General features: G+C 39.6%; 1 protein-coding gene across 4 annotated transcripts in view; it reads left to right on the top strand.

The window, feature by feature from the left end:
* Positions 1-20,915, top strand: part of luzp1 (leucine zipper protein 1) — a 45,205-nt gene that overhangs the window by 1,625 nt on the left and 22,665 nt on the right. For 3 of the 4 annotated variants that reach the window (XM_041971716.1, XM_041971715.1, XM_041971717.1), the window contains exon 2: positions 12,874-12,934. The exons of the other annotated variant lie outside the window; for it this stretch is intronic. The gene's annotated coding sequence lies outside the window, so the exon portion shown is untranslated. The remainder of the gene's footprint in view (positions 1-12,873; positions 12,935-20,915) is intronic. 4 annotated transcript variants of the gene reach the window in all.

The following is a 20,915-nucleotide window of genomic DNA, read 5'->3' as shown; positions in this document are numbered from 1 at the left end:
CGGCACAGGGAGGGAAGGAGATGGAGGGGACCTGCCTTGACCTGTTTCAGACGTGAAGGAGACAAAGAAGAAGAAGGGGGAAAAAAAATCCTTGATGGCTTTCCAGTAAGGCTCACTTTCCCAGCCAGCTTGTAGATTATGCCAGCTGGAGCTGCCAGCCTGTTCTGCTGTGAACCTACTTTCCTCCTGACCTGGACACAAGCACTTCCATGGGAGTTCGTCATGGTGGGAGATGTTAGAAAAGGCTTTCCTTTGCTGTTTTGAACGGCATTACACTGCATATGGAGGGAATTTCTGCTGTTTGTGGTGTCAGCTGGGAGAAATGCACAGGGAAAATCAAATGGGAGTATCAGCACTAAAATGAGATGCCAAAGTTTCCACTGATTACTGCTTCATCCATGCATTTCTAGTTCTGGGAAATTATGCTTAAAGTTAGGTTCAACTTGATTGTCTCTCAGTAAGGCATAATTCCAAGCCGAAGCTCTTTTGTTCCTTGAGTTTGATTCCACAGCATGATGATAATTGTTAATGTTGACACAGCAAGAATGCTCCGGCACACCTGTTATACAACGTCAAAGGAGCTTTAATGCCAAGATGTGAAAGTTACAGTTTGCATGACGTCCTGTCCAGAAGATGTCAACTGCCATGAAAAGTAATAATCATACTTCTTTCTTCTCTTTTACAACCTGGGCTTTTCCATGCGTGATTGGTTTTCCATCCTGCAAAATGATGCGACCGCCTTATGAAACTGCCTGCCCTGCTTTGGGTGAAACCAAAAACTAATCATTATGCGTGTCCTATAAGGGTAATTATCAGAATAAGCACTGGACCTGGGGATTACAGAGTGGCTAAATGACTGCTCTGGGGATTAAATGAAAATATTGAGGTTTTCTGCCTGGGAGAATCAAACCACTGAAAATGCCAAACCCAGCCTGTCAGTGGTAATGTAAATGCCATTCTGCACAGACCCTCCTGTTAGTGTGGGACAGTTACATGTTAATATGGAATTGCAGGACAGGGGTACAAACATCATGTATTACAGGTGTGTGTGTATTTTTAATAAGAATGGCTATAGTTGTATCAGCAAATGGGGGAAATATAAATTGCCCAAAGTAAAATTGTACATTTATTAAACTGAACCCAAATGTGACAAGTGAAGTATTTAAGTTTAACCAGCAATGACATATGGTAATTCAGAATGATTCAGGAAGTTGTTTCTCGAAGATATGAGTGGAAAAAGTGAAGTCAGCAGCCACACTAAATGGATACAAGTGTCATGTGCAGCATAACCTACACATCCTAATAAGCTGTAATGGATAGCTCGGATAGATTTAGAGCTGGATGGCGTTGGTGTTATTATTATCTTCAGACTTTTGCTTTTAGCCTTGGTTATCGGTTTACCCAGGAATAGAGCAGCGGAAGATGCAGAAGGATGTTGCAGGCGTTACAAACTTGGGCCTTCTTGAAATAGCACAGATAAATCGTGATGTCTCCCATAAAGCTTTATACAAAGCCCACGCAGAGCCTGTGAGTGTATATCCTTTATGAGTGTGTGCTTTTTATGATAATGCAATAAAGTGCTCAGTATCCTGGACAGAGGCTGCTGTTGACAGTACGCAGGCCAGCTGGAGCTGCTGTCTGTGCAATGGGGCAGGGAGATGGTTTAATTCCACAAAAACGCCACTGTGAGACTCCACGTGTACATTTTGTGTCTCTGGAGTGTAAGTGAGAAAATCAGCCTGCAAATAGTTTGACAGCTGATGAATAATTTCTGTTAGTTTTGAAGCAAAATGTTCAAATATCTGTCAAGTATCTGTGTTTCTTTTCTGAGAATTTTCTCTGTGCAGTGTGATTGCAAACTGAACATCTCAAGTTGTGGACATTTGGTGGATTAAATAAAATCTATTTCAAGTGATCAGTTTGAGCTCTGGGAAAGTTTGCAGACGTTTTTGACTGATTTGGATACTTTATAACCTGATTAAATTTAGTTGTTTGAGAGGATGCAGCAAATAAATTGGTTGTGGAAATACATGTACTGCAGCTTCAGAGGTAGAAGCATGTATGTCAGCTGCTCATGTGCACGCATGTCTGCAAATGTAGTTATTTGTTGGTCTGTATTAAAGTAAACAATTATGTAATCAAAAGAAAATTAATAACCAACCATTTGCATATAAATGAACTTGTCAAGCAAAGGCGTTTGTAATATTTCTTGTTTTCAGTTTTCACACTTTCAGCTATTTGACAGAAATAAAAACATCAACCATCTCCTCTAAAGATTTCCTTTTTCTTCATTTTTTTTCTTCCTCCCGTCTTCTTTCCAGCTTTAACAACTGTGGCTGAGTAACAGGGCAGTGACTGCAGATGGAGTTCAAACTAGATGAACTCTGTGTAGCGTCTTTTTGTGAATCTGTGTGTATGCGGGTATTTCTTCTCTGTGCTGTTCCCATCCACGTAGATCTGTCGTCAGATACTAGACAAACTGAGTGTCATTCGCTCATCGAGCTGTAGCTAACAGTACATTTTAGCTCCAAGCTTTCACACAGCTCACTCTAGCTTCTATTAACACATACACTGACACCCACACACTGATGTGAGCTCTCACTCTTTCTGCCATGTCAAGGCGAGAATGGATTCTCTTCATATGGCCTCTTCTGCATGCATGTAAGTGTGAATGAATCCTCATCATTAGTATCCTAAAGGGTGCTAAACTGCCTCTTTATGCAGCTGCATTATAAAATTACGCAACTCTGCCATTTAATCAGATTCCAAGCTGACGTGTTGTACTTACTGACCTGTAAAAGATTTTATTAGGTTACCATGTTCTTATCAAACATGTTATGTTAGCTGATGGTTATGAATTTGGAATTGTATTTCTGAATTAGGCTGTTGTAAAATGATCAGTTGTGCACATTTATTGAAAATTAAGGTTAATATATTATGGAAGTCTCCAATAGACTGAAGTGAAATAAGCGATGTAGAAAATGAATGAATATTATGGAAGTATTAGAGCGCTTTGCTACTGAGAACTGAGAAGCATCTGGATTTCTCTGAAACTTCTACTGAAACTCTTGACATTGACATATTTCTATTTACTTGGAAGAAGAAAATCCCCATTGCTCAATGCAGCGCTGCCGTTACCTGAGATAACCATGCTATCCATAAAAAAATGAATTCCTCTGTGTTATTAAGGTGTGGATATTATCAGCTTTGTCTTGATGATGAATACAATGCTTGGCATTGTTTATGAAGAGTTTGAAAACTTCTAGGGCACAAAGTCAAGTGGAATCTAACAGATGACTCCTCCATCACTGCTCTGCAGGAATTATCTTCCATGTTTCAGGAATGTGAATTAATAAACACACATTCCTAAAAACCAGGCAGCTGCCATGCTGATGACCTTGTCCAGGTTCTTAAAATATGGGACGTAACAGAGGGGCGAAAAATAATTTGTGCTTCATTTTAATCACACAAGAACGTACAAATATGTGAAAGGATTGAGCCCAAATATGCTCCACTAGAATGTAATTTATCACTAATGGATTAATTTGATGATGATCCTAAAATGTTTGGCATTTTTAACACTGCCCTCTAGTTCTGTTGTTTTCTAATCTTTTGTACTGCTAATTATAAAGCTGTGGGTTTAATCTTTAAACATGACATCCAAAAATTTCCACTGTAAGTCGTCTTTTAAAGTCTCCTCTCCAGTTAGTGCAACCTCATTGCAATGGTGCTTATATGCTCAAGTTTATGTACTTTAGCACATACAGTTGGATAGTAGCTTCTTCCTTATGTCAAGAGGGATCTTTCTCTCACAGCTTATTTGGCCAAAAATGTTTTTGTGGGTGTTAGATGTATCCTGATAACTGCAGGTGATAAGTTCTCTAATGTCTAATCAGTTGCTTGGCCAGGCCAGCTGCGTCACATGGCTGGAGTTTGGACCACGTTGACTACTAATGTGGGTCACTGTGCTACTGTGTTCGTGTTGTACACTCTTTCATTTAGGTTGTCCTGAAACAGAAGGGTGTCGTGTTGTTTTGGTCACTTTTTTCCAACTGTGTGAGATTTGGGTTCCTGTTGGACATTTCAGCCTCCAGGAAGTTGTTTTACAGAAATTCCCCAGTGCATCTGTTTTGTTCCTGCAGGTTTGTCAAAAATGGCTACCATGTCAACCCTGGAAGAAAAAAGGGAAATAAGTGCAAAGGAAACAGCCTTCAAAAGCACGTAGGGGGTGCAGAAAGGTAGTGGGAAGAAAAAAGAGGAGGAAGGGACAGGGGTGTTTTAAACAGGGGGAAAGCTAAAGTGAAGACTGGTGAATTTTTCAGGCACACTTGTATTTTTTTAGGTGGTGTCTTCATTAACTGGCCAAAATTTCCCCTCTCTCCTTGCGATTGTTATCTTGTCTCATTTACTGTCTCCAACTCTTTTACCTTAGAAGAGACCCCCTTCCCCTCTTTCCTCCCCCACCCCTGCCCTTGTCCAGCCTGGTCCAGGAGTATTTTTGGAAGTTAATGAAAAGAGAAATCTGAACTACTTACCCTTAAAAGGCATGTCTGGGTCAGCTGGGTGGAAACTTGTGTTATTAATGTTGTTAACATTTTCTGTGTGAGTGGGTCATCTGTGATTTTAAGTCTGGTGCCATGCAGAGTGCAGGAATTCTATGGGTTGGGAGATGAGGAGGGAAGGAGGGTGGGCAAGGGAACAGGCCTACATCTTCAGGAAGAGGGGGGGGGGGTCAGGAGCATATTTGGCATATTTCAGGAATCATTCCAGTCTGGTTCAAGATGTGTTCCTCCTCCTAGAGCTCTGGCCGAGCAGCCAGACAAGCAATCCCGGGTGGGGACGAAAGGTGAACATCATGCTCTACTTCCTATCCGTCCCATGATGGTGGTGGAGGAAGATGACACAGATTACACAAACCTCCCTTGAACAGAGCCAAAGCTAAATCACACCCAACTTGTTTTAGAGTTATGAAAACACCATCTCATGCCACTGACATGCCGACACACAGATGTATAACCAGTCCACCCCTCCGCCAGCAAGTCTGTAACCTCAATAACATCCATAAAAGGCTACATGTTGAACCATAGTCCTTCACCCAGCAGCAGAGGTTGTATGGTTTGGGTACCATCATGGCAATTTAATAGGCGTTTATGTGCTGAGACCTGTAATATGTATCTTTTAACCTTTCTTCCATGGCTTTACAGTTACCACCGCCCCCCTCTGAGAATTTATGATCCTTTAGTCTGTTATTTTCAGTCGGATGACTGCTGTGACAGTGGTTGGCAGGTCTTTGTTCGTCGTGGTACTGCTCCAGCGTTCAGCAGAGGTCCAGTTCATTGTGGGGTCATAGACGATAGTTTATAGCTTTATTTATGAAAACTTTTATTCTGTTTAAGTCTTACTGAACGGGTCATTTGTGCCGCAGTGCTGAAATCTGTTTTTTTTCAGTCTTAAAATCAGTTTTTCTCAGGAATTGAGAAATCTGAGTACAGCTCGTATGTTTCAAAGGGATATTTGATAATCATTTGTTCTCATACTTGCTGCTGATTGTGGGTAAAGCAACATGAACTGCACGTGCTGCCTTGTCTTCGATGTGTCTTATCTCATTTGTGTTTTGATCGTAGTAGGAAGAGAGGAATTGGAGATTCCCTTTAAAGAAAAAAAGAAAGAAGCAACTAACAAAACCAAAAATTGGAGCAGAGCTGTCCTATCCTTGTGTCTTTGTATCAGAAGAAGAGCCAAAGTGAAAGTAGTTTATAGAGTGGGAGAGAAGTAGCAGAAGTAGTTGTGTCGTGTGTGTTGGTGGGAATCTTTGTTCATGTGATCATGCATGGCTTTAGCAGCGTAGTGTTGGATCCTTACATGCACTTCCTTTGAAAATGGTCTATTGGGTGATATGTGAGTTTTTTTGTTGTTTTTTTTTTTTTTTTTTTTTTTTTTTTTTTTTTTACTCTTATGCCTCAACTGTACAAAGAATTTCTACATTCTCACACTCACTCTCACACACTTCTGTCTGACCCGCTCTAAGCCTCTGGTCTACAGGGCGGCTCTCAAAATAAAATTCCTCCTGCAGATTATTTTTCTTGTGATCACAAAATATACATGTTCTCTGAGAGAGGAATGTTGGGACGCCATGGCAACCTAGCTGTTCGTCCTCTTTCGTTTCTCCTGTCTTTGGCTATATTGTCATTGTAATGGAGATTTTAAACACCTTTTTTTTTGTGTAAATGTTTTATGTACCCCTTTGGCTGTTCTTTGTTTCAACTTAATTTAAAATTATACTGGAAAGATGTTTCATTTCCTCCATAAGCAACCCCCTCTTTTCTCATCTGGCCTTCCACATATAAAAGCAGGTGTGTTTTTAGGAGTATCATCATTGTGGTGCTAATGCATGTGGACCCCAACTACTGGGCTATTTTCAGACCCTCTTTCATTTGGTTTTTTATTTTTGGAGATGGACTCTGCACTACTGAGTTTGTTAAGGGCATTTGGGGGCTGGGCTTCCTGGTTTTCCCCTCCATGCCAACGTTGCTTTTGGAGCTCTGTCTCATGCTGGCTGCTCTGACCAGGGGAAGTGAAGCAGCACAATGCTGCTATGGTGAAGGCCATAAAAATAGATTCAGTAAAGTGCAGCTTTTACTTAAAAAGTCATGAAACCCTTTCATGTCAGAGTTTTATGTAGTGTGTGTGGGAGTAGAAAAAAGGGAGAATTTTGAGTGAATAGAGCAGGGATCACCAACTCCGGACCTCTTGAGCCAGTGTCCTGCAGGTTTTCACTGCATCCCTGCTACAACACACCTGGTTCAAATGAAATAGTCAATAGTCAAGGTCTACACCAGCCTCTTAACGACCCATTATTTGAGTCAGGTGTGCTGCAGTATGGACATACTGAAAACCTGCAGGACACTGGCTCAAGAGGTCCGGAGTTGGTGATCCCTGGAATAGAGCCTTGACTTAGAATTGTGATCAGGTTTTTTCCACTTATTGAACAATTGATTGAGCTCAGAAAGACAAAACATCCTGACATCATTACACGTGAACTTCTGTTTAGACAAAAACAGGCCGTGCAAACAGTGACTTGAGTTATGCCTGACTCATCAGCTTACATCTGCCTTTTCTTTCATCTGCCCTTCTTTTCTCACCTCATGCTACTTAAAGTGACACTGGGAAAACTTTTATAAACTAAAGGCATATACATGTCTCCAGTTGTTCATTAAGTGAAGTTAATGTTGCAAAGTTAGTCATTGCTCATCTGTGGTTGCAGCACTTTTTAATCTATAAAATGTAGCGTTGCTCACCTTTGCTGTTTGTGTGTTGTTTTGTGTGTATACTTGCAGACACATTCAGACATGGGAGCCTCACATAACACTCCCAAGACACTGAGTGGCTCATTTGTGCACTCTGGAACATTGTGGAATACCAGGCATATTTTATGATCCAGCCTTCAACCAGCTCCCCGTCTTTCTCTGTGTCTGGGTTTATTTGTGAAGCTTAGCCAGTCTGGTTAACCCCCTCCTCTTGTGTTTTACACATTTAGTGGAGGCTTTCATTCAGATAAACCTGTAGTTGATAAGTTTAGTTAAAGGAGTCCAGCCCCCGCTTAAAGGAACGAAATGCTAGATGGCTCGTTGTGCTATAGGATGTTTAGGTCTCTTTGGGTCTTTTTGTGGCCTTGTCAAACATGTTTGCCACATGTGGTAGTGTATTTTGACAGCCTGCTCTAACAAGGGGAAGGGAAAACTTGATGCCTGTGGCAAAGAGTGAGTTTTGCCCATCCACTTCGATTGGTTTGTAGCCTTTAACTCCTTGTTTCTCCCTCTAGTTATGCATTTTCTTTTTTTTCTTTTTTTTTTTTCTGTCTGAACCACTTCAAGTCTTTCCCATCACCACGTATCTTACATAGCCTCACTCCCTTACTGCCTCCTTCTCCCTTTGTAGGTGTGGACTGCACAGAAGAATGTGGTTGAATTAAGGTTTTATCTTTCCTGCCAGCCATCTGCATCTGTAGTCCCAACCATGCCAAGCATTTGAGGCACAATTGCCCTTAAAAGGAAACAATAGCAGCCTATCAATTGTGCTCTGCCAGTTGAGGAACGACTCACTCCTGCATGGGCAAGGTCCAGCTTGAACACACAACACAAGGAAGTGTTTGGTAACTGAAATTAAGAGTCACAACACACTCATTTTTTATTTTTGAACAGTAGGTGTATACTCTCTGTTTTGGGTCCAAGACATGTTTTTAGAAATACCAGGAACATTGGTCCATCACTAGCGAAATGTGACCCCTCCTGCTGTGTGTGTGTGTGTGTGTGTGTGTGTGTGTGTGTGTGTGTGTGTGTGTGTTTTTTTTTGTTTTTTTTTTAAACAGAAAGAAAAGTAAGAAAGTTTTCCAATGTGCAATCCAGATATTAAGCCACAGTTGCTCTGTGTTGTACAAAAATATGTCATCCTTTAAATTTTTGCTTATTAAAGCTGTGTTTTGCTGATTAGGCTGTACACACCTGTCAGTTCGGCTCTGTGACTTCCTCTACTGCTGGCTCAGAGGAACATCACCTTCTGGATCTAAACTAAAATTCTTGAAAAAGTCTTGTGAGAATTAAGCCGCTGGACACTTTTTATCAAATGTTTTTTTTTTTTTTTTTTTTTTTTTTTTTTTTTTAATGCCAGTCACTTATTGAGTATATGAGTCTGAAATGCTTTGCAAATTGATTTCTCTGGCATGTCTTGTTTATTTCAAGAATCTGAAAGACTTGTCACATTTTGCCTAATTTTGCAGGAAGGGCTGCAGGATTGTGGAGCAGGGAGGGCTGCAGGACTGTAAGTCATTAGATATTAGGGCTGGTTCTGCTGGTTGACTGTAAAGTTTAAGAGGTGAATGGTTTTCTGTTTGACAGCTCTTACCCCACCTTGCCATGCTGTTGGAGTGCAAATAGCAGTCGGAGAAATGCTGTCAGCAGTCTTCAGTGGCAGCAAATAAAAAAAAAAACACACTTATCCACTGCTTTCTTGATGTCTGTTTCTAGTCTCTCCATCTTTCTCCTCAAATTTTATGTATGCAGTCTCTCAACCTTTGTCGTTTGCCCCCATCCTTCTCTCTAGCCAGCATCTTGTTCACTGTGTTTGATTTGGGCATTCCTATCCCTTTAGCAGACAAAACAACCCCAGACCTCTCTGAACTGCAACCCCCAGTTCACACACGTGTGCAGACACATACACACACACACACACACTCTCTTTCTCTTCTGCTAATCACACACAGGAAATGGGCTCCCATGCAAACGAGGCCTGCCTGGCCAATGGAACCCAGGATGGGATTTCAGGCCTTGAAATGTTCTCCAGTGGAAGAAATTGAACAGGGCATGTTGAACAGGGTTTCCTTTCGTTTCCTCAGCATGCCTCATCTGTCTGCCCGTTTTTGTTTCACACAGCAAATCTGGTCATGTTGTTAGACATTTCCATTCATGCCATCTTGATACATTTGTGTTGTCTTCTTTGCTCCATGAACTTGAGTGAAAAAGTGTAAGTTTGGTAGATAAAAATGAACCAACTTACAGACATATCTGCAAGATTAGACTGTAAAATATACTCTGTTATCATCACAGCTTTTCCTAAAATGCATGATTCTAAAAGATGAACACAGAATGATAAAATGTTTATGTTAACTGGAAAGAGTTGTGAGCTTCATGAGTATCAGCTCTGTTTTAATATATCACTGATTGTACTTTAAGGGAAGTAATGTGTTTGGCAGTAGTAACAAACTGTGCATGTATGTACAGTATATGTCAGGACTAGAAATGCACAGTACAATTATGATGTGAGATTGTTGCAGTTGTTTTAAAGATAATTATATCACTGACACAGATTTTACTGGGGAAGAAAGCATCCTCAGACTGTCTTATAATGCATTTTGCAAAAGAACATAACATGTGATGTTTGAGTATAAATTAAACTTTGACATCTCAGGGATGATTTTATTTGAACTCAGAGCAATCGAGTAAATATCAGGAATTAATTTGGTCCTGAACCAACACTACTTAGTAGATGTTAACAGATTTTCAAATCATTGAATAAACTTTTTATATTGTTTTGTGGAAAAGCTTTGCACTTTAACATTTTGGGTTAGATTGTGCAAAAACAGTTTTTGCTGCTCTTACTAAAATCATTCCTAGTTCAAATTAAGCACAGAAACATGATGTACCACCATATTATATTATATTATATTATATTATATTATATTATATTATATTATTATAATAATAATAATAATAATAATAATAATAATAATAATTATTATTATTATTATTATTATTATTATTATTATTATTATTATTATTATTATTATTATTATAAATTAGTGCTTGGGTGGCGTGGCTCAGTGAGTGGCCCTCTTGTAGCCTGAGGGTTGCCGGTTCGATCCTCTGCCTGTCGAGCTCATGTCGAGGTGTCCCTGAGCAAGACACTGAACCCCAAATTGCTCCCGATGGGTCGTGGTCGAGCACCTTGCATGGCAGCTTCCGCCATCAGTGTGTGAATGTGTGTGTGAATGGGTGAATGTGATGTATAATGTAAAGCGCTTTGGGTATCATCCCAGGTACAGTAAAGCTCTGTATAAATACAAACCATTTAACATTTCCTCAGTTGTTAAACTAATTGTATGGCTATTTTATAGGCTATAGTTTGTATGATATAGTTCAGCTGCTATTTGAAATTGTAATTTTAATTAAAGACATTTTAGGCATTGATTAATTATTGGCCAGGTCAATTGTACTATCTGATATTTTGCATCTTTCCATATACTGGTGTGTTCCTTTTTTTCTTCTTCTTTTTAAGGCACCAACTTTCACTTAGTTGATTTTGTGTAACATCACATGGCATTGGCACCAACTTTAATGGATGCTCACAGACCATTTTGATGGATTTATTAATTAAACCCATGCATGGATACACAGTCCAGCATTTTAACAACAGCATATAAACCATATTAACAATATGTCTTCTTAATTCCTAATAACTAGCATTAAAACTGAAGGGAAAAAAGCAGTATTGACTTCAGAACAGCTAAATTCCCATAAAATTTGAATTTATTGCAGGGTTTTTGTACATGACCATATTTACTGCTTTGCATTTATGCTAGTTCTACCTGTAATAAAAGCTGGCGACTGAGGGTATATTTGAGTGATGGCACAATGAACAGATTATATTTCACAACTGTGAATCTAGTTTTCTGTTAAGATGAGTAATTTAAATCAAGGTGTATTGACATTTTTTATTTAATGCAGAAAAAATCCATCACCATGTTTGAAATGAGAAAAAAAGTTTAAAGATATTTCACAAAGCAAACAAGTTCATTCAGATGGGTGTAAATGCAAAACGTTAAAAACGACTTTTGTGGTAAATCATTAACTAAGTTACATGAGTGGATGAATTGTGGGTCAGTGACCGTTACGGACGCTTGAAGGAAGTTTCAGTTTATCCTGCTGACTAAAGTCATGGTTGTGTGTGTGTGTGTGTGTGTATGGGATGAGAAGAAGACAGCTGTTTTCAGTTTTGTTTGGTTATGGGCTGGCTAACTGTCTGAATGAAACGCTCAGCTCCCTCCCCCTCCCCACGTTAACACACAACACAGACAGACAAACATGGTCTCTGGTCACTTGGGTGTTTCAGCATTGTCTGCACTGTAAAAAAATGTGTCAAATCTCATTAGTAAAATCATATGTATTCACAGTTTCATTAATCAAACACCACATAAGTGTCTTTTTTTTAACTCAGTAGAATCATGCTTGGTTAAATGCAACATGGAAGGATTGTCATGTAGCGTGAGAACACTGGATGACTCAGCAAAACCTGTGTGTGGATGTTTTGAGTCTAACATGACAGAGCTGAGTACAGAGCATAAGGGCCGTGTCCTTCCTCTGAAGATGAGACAAGCAGGAACAAACAGGATGACACAGAAAGGAGCTGAGATTGGCAGAAGCAACCTAAAGACTGATGCTCTGTGTCCATCAGTTATACATGATCTTGTCTTTGAGTACATCACTTGTCACCGCCTCCTTCCTTAGTTCAGCCTGAACAAACACTCCTCAGCAACCAAGAAAATATTTTATTCTTGAGTGTTTTTGTTGAGTTTCTTGCAATCATTAAAGAAAATTGCTGTTAACCTAAATTGCTTTTCTTAGTTAAAAAGTCCTTTTGTACACCTTGTTGATGTGAACTTTTATCAGACTTCAGTTTACATTCATTCCCCGGACGCAGTCATATACCTGCGTGTATTGTTGCTGCTTACAGTTTACAGAAATGCTCCAGTTCCTTCTCCTCTTCCTCAGTTCTCCGCCTCCTCCCATCCTTTTAAATTCAGTCCAGACTCCCGTCTTAAATCTGGATTGTCTATGCTTAACCAAACATATGGAATGCTACTGTAGTGGAATGCTCCAAGCGTGGGTAGTTTTTTTTTCTCTGCATGTGCGTGTGTGCACACATGCATATGTTTGCACATGTTTTGAAGCAGATGAGAGCGTCTAGGATGATGATGATTATGATAATGGTGTGTGTGTGTGTATACCAGCACTTCCCCAGAGAACTGAATGGGGCCTTCTGTTGTGGTGGCCAAACATTGCTTGTCTGCTCATGCATGAGTCTATTGCAGAGCCTCTGAATGTGTCCCATATCTGAGCAGTTAGCTCATTCTTAGCCTGTTAGCTTGACTGTGAACAATCTCCCCTACAGTGACTGCATTGTCAGCCTGGCCGCAGCCTCTGAGCCCCGCCAACTGCCTAAAATGACAATGGTGAAAGATGACACGAGTGAGTGTCTAGATATTACGATGACCTGTGCTTCCCTTTTAATAACCTCATACCCTCTTTGTTTAACCCACAGGATGGAGGGTTTGTTGGAGGAGCTTTACCCGCTTATAACAAAAAGATACATCGAAAATAAAGTAAGTTACCTGTAATGTATTTGTATTTGTACTGTCGGTCTCGTAAGATTTGGTTTAAATTTGTTCTCTGTTCCATTTTACATATGAAACTTTCCACTCAAATTCATGTTTGTGTTTTCATTTTTATGATTAACATCTACCAGAAACTCCAGATCCTCATGGTTTTAAGGAGAATAATCTAAGGACCAAGAAAATGCCACTTCAAAGTTCCAGCTGGTAAAATTTGGGGTGATCTGTTGGTAGAAATAAAATAAGATATTTAACATGTGTCAGCAGCATCTCAGTGTACTAAATGCCCACTGCAGTGTGGGCATGACTGCCTCAAAGACAACTCAGTTGGTTGCAGTCTGCAAATTTTCTGCAAGATATTGCTTTATTCTGCACTGTACACACAAAAAGTGATGCTCTTAGAGGCAGTTACAGTTTAGCTGTTTCCCCTTATTTCCCCAAGCCAGGGCACAGAAATTATGCTGTACACTAACTGGCTATAGCAGTTAAATTTCCTTGCTTTTTATTTTTTTACTGGGGTTTACAATCCTTGCTTCCCCCAGCATCAGCAGTTGTGAGAGGGTCAAATTACAAAGGAAAAACCATAGGTCACTAAAACTTAAAGTGTAGACTTGTGTATAATGGCCTCCGATCGTCCAACTGCATGTATTGGTGTCAATCATAAATAATATTCTAAATTTTTAAGCCTCTTACTTCATCTTTTTTGCATTTTTCTCATCCTATGTCCTTGCCAACTCTTTCCTGCCTTCCTCTCAACCTCCTTGCCTCTTCCGCCCCTCCTCTGCTTTTTGTGAGACTGTTTCCTTTTGGGCACAAATGCCGGCGCCGCATTTCCTTCCCAGTAGCCCAAAGTCACACAGAACTGACACACCTACGGATACTGTGAATGTACTGCAATATGTGGCTTGGTACATTCATGTCCATAAACATGTACGCTTCGCTGACCAACAGTTACTGCTAGTGTGTAAATGAGTGATATCAAGTCAAGATGGTCACAAACCGGATGTATCAGTGTCTTACCCTCATCTCCCCAGCTGTCTGCTCTCACATCTGTTTAAGTTCAATATGTGGCCAAGGCGTGTCCTGTGTGTCTTTGCTGGCCTGCATTTATGTGTGTTTATTATTCTGGATGCCAGTTCACATCCTAATTGAGTTGAATTCATCCTAAATAGTCCAGAGCTAACAAAAAAAAAATATGAAAACTAATAGAGAAAGAGGAAAAGAAGTTTTCCATTTTTATGTCTCAACAAAATCTACTTCGTACTTGAATTTAAGCCTCATGTAATCAGCATTGTCACATTAGTCATTATGAGATATCAGCATAGTTTCTCATCTAGTACACCTCAATCACTTTTCCTCTGGCTTTATCTCTTGCTATCTCTGTCTTTGCTTTACTTCCCCCTTCCTGCAGCCAGTGCTGCATTCTTGCTGCAGTAATCCACTAAGGCAGCTACCTGCTCTGCATTCTGAGAAACAACCCACCCCCATCTTTCATTGCTTAACTTGCATTATTACACATTCTGGGCTGCACATTTGTTATATGTAAGCTTTTATACTGCAACTGCACTCTCTCACTGTCTTTCTTGTTCATCAGGGAGCTACTGAGCTCTCCATTCAGCCGCAGCAGACTGCTAATGCCAAGACTCAGGCTGACGAAGCAATGCCAAGCTCTGCCAAGCGAGCTCTGTGTCTGTGTGTCCTGTGTTAGGATGGGAAATGCAGTAAAAAAAAAAAAAGCAGGATATCAAGCAGTCAGACAGAAGGTGGAAGGGCTGTATGTTGAGAGCTATTGATGGATTTGCAGGAACTGACCATGTTTTGTGGGTTCGCTCTTATCGGGGGTGGGGGGTACCCTAGCCATGTGAATACCTAGTCACTGCTGGACAGTTTGATGATAGGCAGTCACCTCCTTGTCTCTTAGGAGCAAGGGAAAGGACATCCAAATCTAACAGGAAAGCAGGGAGAAAGGGATGAAGGTCAGGGGAAGGAAACTGAAGGAATGCAGCAGAAGTGGGGGTTGGGGTGACATTTAGAGGTCACATGACATGAGATGAGGCTGGTGGTAAAAGAGTAAAAAGTGAAGGTGATGAAAGAAACTAATGAATAGTAGAAGAAGTAGCTGTATTTGACCTTTTTTCTTTTGGAAATGGCAAAAAAACCTGCAATAAAGCTTTTGGCCAGTTTCATGCTCTAGGTTGATTTCTCTAGCTTTTGTTGCTACATTTTGCTCAGTGTGTCTACAGCCACCTTTTAATGTCATCTTCTTGCAATTTAAGATTATAATTTTGAGAGAATTATTTGCAAATACTGGAAAGTGGCAAGTGAAAGTGCTGTAACATGTTGTCATGCATTGCTAACAGGAATAGACTGCAAACCAGAAAACACTGTTTGCATTGCGGGTTAAATGTCACCTCCTTTTGTGAAGCAGTAGGTCAAGAATTCTTTCCTTTGAGTCATTGTGGTGGAATTAGCTAGATGCACTCCTTTTCAATGGTGTGCTTGGTGGTTGCGGGACAACAAAACAGTCTTCCTTACAGGTAAATATTTTTCTTCTGTCACTTTGTACCTATTCTCAGATCCAATGCCTTCTCCATACATGGTCAATTCTGGTTCTGCAAAAGCCAAATACTGAACCTGATGCTTCAACATGACAACAACTGTACCAGTGGGCGATGTCATGGGGATTTTATTCATTTTATTTACACTCTACAGGGAGGGTGCCCAAGTCCAGTCCTCAAGATCTACTATCCAGCAACTTTTAGATGCAACCCTTCACTAAACTCACCTGATTTAAATGTCCCTCGTGCCATGTCATTCATCTCTGCAGATGCCTGTTAATGAGCCATTCATTTGATTCGGGTGTGTTGGTTGCAATCAAAAGTTGCAGGATAGTAGATCTCGAGGACTGGACTTGAGCAGTCCCTGCTCTACAGAATGTTAGTAAGGCTGGGCCCAGTTATAGATCAATTCAGACTTCTTTCATCTCTCCAAAAAGTGGAAATATTTACCATCTTGTCTTAAATGCTTGATGTCCTTTCGCCTCACAGCAGGGAGCATCATCCTTCAGAGTCCCCTCACTGTTGCTGACTTAGCAACTTTAATTTTATTACCCCTTTAGGAAGCTTTTTATTTTATTTTAGAGCGGGCATCAGCAAATCTAGGAAGAAACAGTAACTTTTACTGGTTCTTGCTCTCCCATCGTAGGTACACCTTCACTGATTTTACCCCGTTCAGTGTGTGGTAGAAGAACACGAGTAGCAGCACAAGTAAATGAACTGTTTACACATGTTGTTCTTGTGGTTTGTCAACCACACTGAGGGTGCAGACTTTAACAGAAAAGATTGACTTTTTCATGTCAGCTTTTCTCTAAATGAGCATTTTGACTGTAAACAGTGAAAAATATACATCACAGTCATCTGAACTCTTTAAAGAATTCTGGGTGGCCTTTATTATTAACATGTTGTTTGGCTGTTCACAGTTGTGAGCTGTTGAAGGACATAATGTACAGCTCATTTTTGTAAATTTAGATGTTTTATTTTTTTGGGGAGCTTGCAAGCTTTTTGTAACTTATGAGCCTGTCAAATGATCACATGCCATTATCACAGTGTTACTGTTGGTAACACTGGATGAGAGCTGTGAAACAATCATTTTAAATATCCTGATAATTGCTAACAATAATAATGTTAAACTATAATAAATATTTTTATTCTTATTTAACGAGGATGTTGTACAGCTGGTGATAATAAAAAGGGAGCAAAGCATCATAATGTTGACTTATGTTAAAGCATTCTTGTGTTTTACATTATTTAAGTAAATGTGAGAAATATGTTGAAGATGTATTTTTCTATACCAGATGTACATGAGCTGATAAGTAAAAGGCAAAGCCATTCAGCGTCATTATCCTTTTAATTACTCCAGCTCTTGCTTAACATTTACCCATCTGCCTCCCCTCATTCTTTCTCAGCCTGACTCACTGTTATTCACACAGACACACACACAAACACTAATAGTTCCCCAGGGTTATCAAGTGTCATGATGTTTTCATGTTTTCATGTTCTCTTATCAGTGCGAAACAGTGATACACACACACACACACACATTCCTTCTCGGGCAGCTCATCGTCGGACACACCGTCACATATCTGTGAGTGTTCATTGGGTCATATAAGGATTTTAGCTGAAGTCGGCTTTAGATTGTTTGAACAGCTGCTACAGAGAGTTTTAAATAGGTACAGTGGATAAGGTAGGTACTGTTGGCTCTATTAATGGGAGGTGAAAGAGTTTTTCTTTAGATGGATGGAGATTGAGGCTTAAGTTTTTGTGTTAGCATTTTGAAGTTCATGGATTCTCCCTGGAATCTCATGTTGCATATGGCATTGGTATTCTACCCCTGTTGCAACAGACTCTCAAGACTTTCTGAACACACTGGCTGCTGTGGAGATCAAACTTCTCTACATTATAACTTTTTTTGCTTCTAACTTGAATGTGAATTGTGAAATGTTGTCATCATTATAAATTCTTGACTGAAGACACTAAAACATTTGGTTGCCAAAATCAAATCACTTCTTCTCTAGGCCCAAATTAATGTCTGCAAAAAATAGAAGAATTAGAATAAATAAAAAGAAAAATTCCAATTGTAAAGACAGCCTGTGCTTACAGAAATGGGATGGCTGGGCTGAATTTACCCACTGGGATCAAGTTTAGGATTTAGGGCATCTATATCCCCTTTTTTAAAATCAGTTATACACCATGGCAAACTGCACACAGCCATTGGGATTTATTTATTTATTTTTTTTATGTCAGAACTTGAGAAATTGAGGAATATTTATGAATTATTACTGTTTTATATTGTTTGTGTTCTTGTCTTATCATAAGCTGTGCGTGCAATCAAAAAGTCAATAGTTTATCATACATTTTATTATCTCTCCAGTATTTGAAGTATTTTTTATGCTGTGAACAACAGAGACTATTTAGCAACAAAAACTGATTATCTCCCACATTCTAGCTAGTTCATCTCAATTGGTTTTGGCTCAACTGCTGTAGGAAATGGCACAGTCTGTTCCCCTAATCATCCCCTCCCTCCTGTTTGTCCCAGTTTCTCTTGTTGAGATTCTTACATGTTTACAGTGTCGGTGACCTCTGACCCATTGCACAGGAGACTGCAGGCTGAGGACATGCAGGATTAAAAGAGGTGTATTTCATGGGAACCTGATGGCAAGGCACACGGAATTTAGATTTAAGTGTTTGCATTAAAAACATTTGTTGCTACAATCGTCTTTTTCTAAGGTACAGGTTCAAGTTCGTATTAATATCTTCCACTGAACATGCATTTATATTTATAGATTGAGTTTTGAATAATGTTTAGGTCTTTAATCAAAACAACTTGGTGGATTACAGTCATGGTGTCTGTCTGGATCTATAAGTTTCACCTGATGCATTTAAGCTGGTTTAGCAGCAGTTACTTTATCACAAACTGGATATTTACAGATGTGTTTCCTAATCAAGTGTAAGTGAAATGACACAAAGTGTGTTACAATCCTCTTCCAGACTTTCTTAGACCGTATGTAGCTACTTTCACATCTCTTGTAGATGTCTTTATGGATCAGATATTTCTACGTCTCCCTGCCAGACCGGACTCCTCCCAGCGCTGATAATGAGTTGATCAGGATCCACTTTCATCTTGCACATACTGACACACAGACAAGAGACGTGCAGCAAAACGTCATTTTATCTAAGAAGTAATCTATAATGCATTCTTATAATACCTCTGACAGTGTTTATTTGGACTGTCTTATACTGTTGATGGTTATGGTTCATTATATCTGTAACGATAGATTCATAGTGGGAAAACCTTTCTGTTATTTTAATATCTGTTTATTTTATTGTTGTATTGAGTGTGACCCTGAACACTCTCTGTCTGCATTTGTAGGATTTTATTTTTTCCCTCCCCAAATTAGCTGGTTTGAAGTTGTTCCAGGTTTCCTTGGCTGCAGATCTCCTTGAGGGCAAGCTAGATAGTGACTGGCTAGTATTTTCGGTGGCTTTAAATAGAGCATCTGATATGCTTCCTTTGCTCTGCTTTTTTGTAGCAGCAACAGTAACTTGTGGATGTAATCCTGCATGCGGTTAAGATTTCTTCTTCAATTTACTGTGCAACCTTTAAAATTAGAAATAAAGCCAAAAAGATATTTGGGCTTTGAGACTGAATCTCTTCAAAGTCACATTGTCAGTCAGGTCAAAAATGGAGAGGCCAAAAACGTTTAGTGCATGTGTACAATCATCATAGTTTTCCATGAAAGCTTGACAGCTAACACACTGTAACTTCTTTGGCTTTATTTCTCTCACCCTGCCTCATCTGTTTTACCCTCTCATCTACCTTTCTCTGGTATTTCTCATCCACCCCTCTTTTTCTTTCTCTTATCTTCTTGTTGTGCACATCCATGCAAGCAGAGTGCCAGTAGTAAGCCCCAGCAACAAGACTCTTGATGTAGACAGTCAGGGGAGGGTAAAGGAGGAGAGGTGAGACCTAGAAAAGGCTATGGGTTACTGGGCTAAGACCAGAAAGAGGGTCATATATTTCAGCACAGGTGGCCAAATAAATCTGACTGTATATTCATGTAAATATATATCATATATCTAAGCATAACCTTTTTACTTTTAAGGGTTTACTTGTACTAACTGGTGCTATTTAACCACAATATCCACCTTCTGTGCAGTTTGTAAGATGTAAGAATGCATGTATTTGGGTTTGAGTTTTCCTTTTGTTGATCTTTCTCTTTGGTTTTGCCTCTCAGCGACATTGAGCATGTAATGTTTAAATTGAAAGCAAGTGTAGATGGTTTACAAAGTACTTGAAATCCTAAATTAAATGGAGCTGTGTCCACATAGAGTGAGTGACAAGCAAACAGTATCTGCTTTGTTGTTATGGTGGTAATGTGGGTGACCTCCATGTCTTTTCCCGTAAACAAATCTTCCTCTAGTGGAAAAAAGAAAAAAAAATTGTTTACCCTCTATTCTTCCCACATTTCAGTATTTCTCCTGTAAGTGTCCATTTCATTCCGGCTCTAAAGGAAAAATCTAAATAAAGAAGGTATTCTTGTCCAGTTCAGCATGCTCCACTGAATAAGCTCCATGACCTTAGTATTTTTTTTTTTTTTTCTTTTGCTGAAATGCAACACTGCCTTTTTTATTTTACCATTTTTCCAGAAGCACTACAAAACTGAGAGTGAAAGAAACTGAGTAAAAAAGTAACATGACAGCACAGGAAACTGCAAACCAGCCATTATGGGAAGCCGGTTTTCTCTTACTTGGAAAAACAGAAAAATGCAGGCCAAGCATCAGGTCTCCACCATCTTGTGGCTTTCACTGCTGCGCCAGCATCCATCCACTGCAGTTGTCTAATGACACACACATACATGTATGTGCACAAATACACAGGATTTGTCACACTTATTCAAACTGGCAATAACCCCCTCTATGAAGATGTGGTGGAAGCATTTTGATTGGACTGGGGCTTTTTTTTTATTAAATACTGTTTATGAGGCAGAAGAGCTTCTAACCCATAGGTTCCAACTTAATGTCAAGTGCAACACAGACGAGATTTTTTTCCCCCTCTTTTTCATGGAGGGAACAGAATGTACTAAAGGCAATGGGCAGGCAGGAAGAAAGTGGCTAAAGCCTTAATCATATGGTGTATGATTGTAACCTTGGTGCATTGTGTGTAAGTGTGTGTGTGTGTGTGTGTTTGGGAGAGTGCAAGAAGAGTTGATGGACCTCTTCACAAAGTTTTACTTCCAGGTCTTTGGGGTATTGTTGGTAAAAACCCCTCTTTTTCCTCTGTTTGGTGCATTCATCATTGCCTGGCCCTCGTTGCACCTTCTTTTTATAAAAGACAACAGAATCTTGTCTTTTTTCCTTTTCTTTTCTTTTTTAAGTTATTAGCACCAAACAGCATTCAACTCAAGTTCATGTTT

Source organism: Melanotaenia boesemani, chromosome 20 (assembly GCF_017639745.1).
Source record: "Melanotaenia boesemani isolate fMelBoe1 chromosome 20, fMelBoe1.pri, whole genome shotgun sequence".
NCBI classification, from domain to species: Eukaryota; Metazoa; Chordata; class Actinopteri; order Atheriniformes; family Melanotaeniidae; genus Melanotaenia; species Melanotaenia boesemani.
The sequence above is the reverse complement of the archived record's forward strand: the minus strand, read 5'-3'. Positions and strand labels throughout refer to the sequence as shown.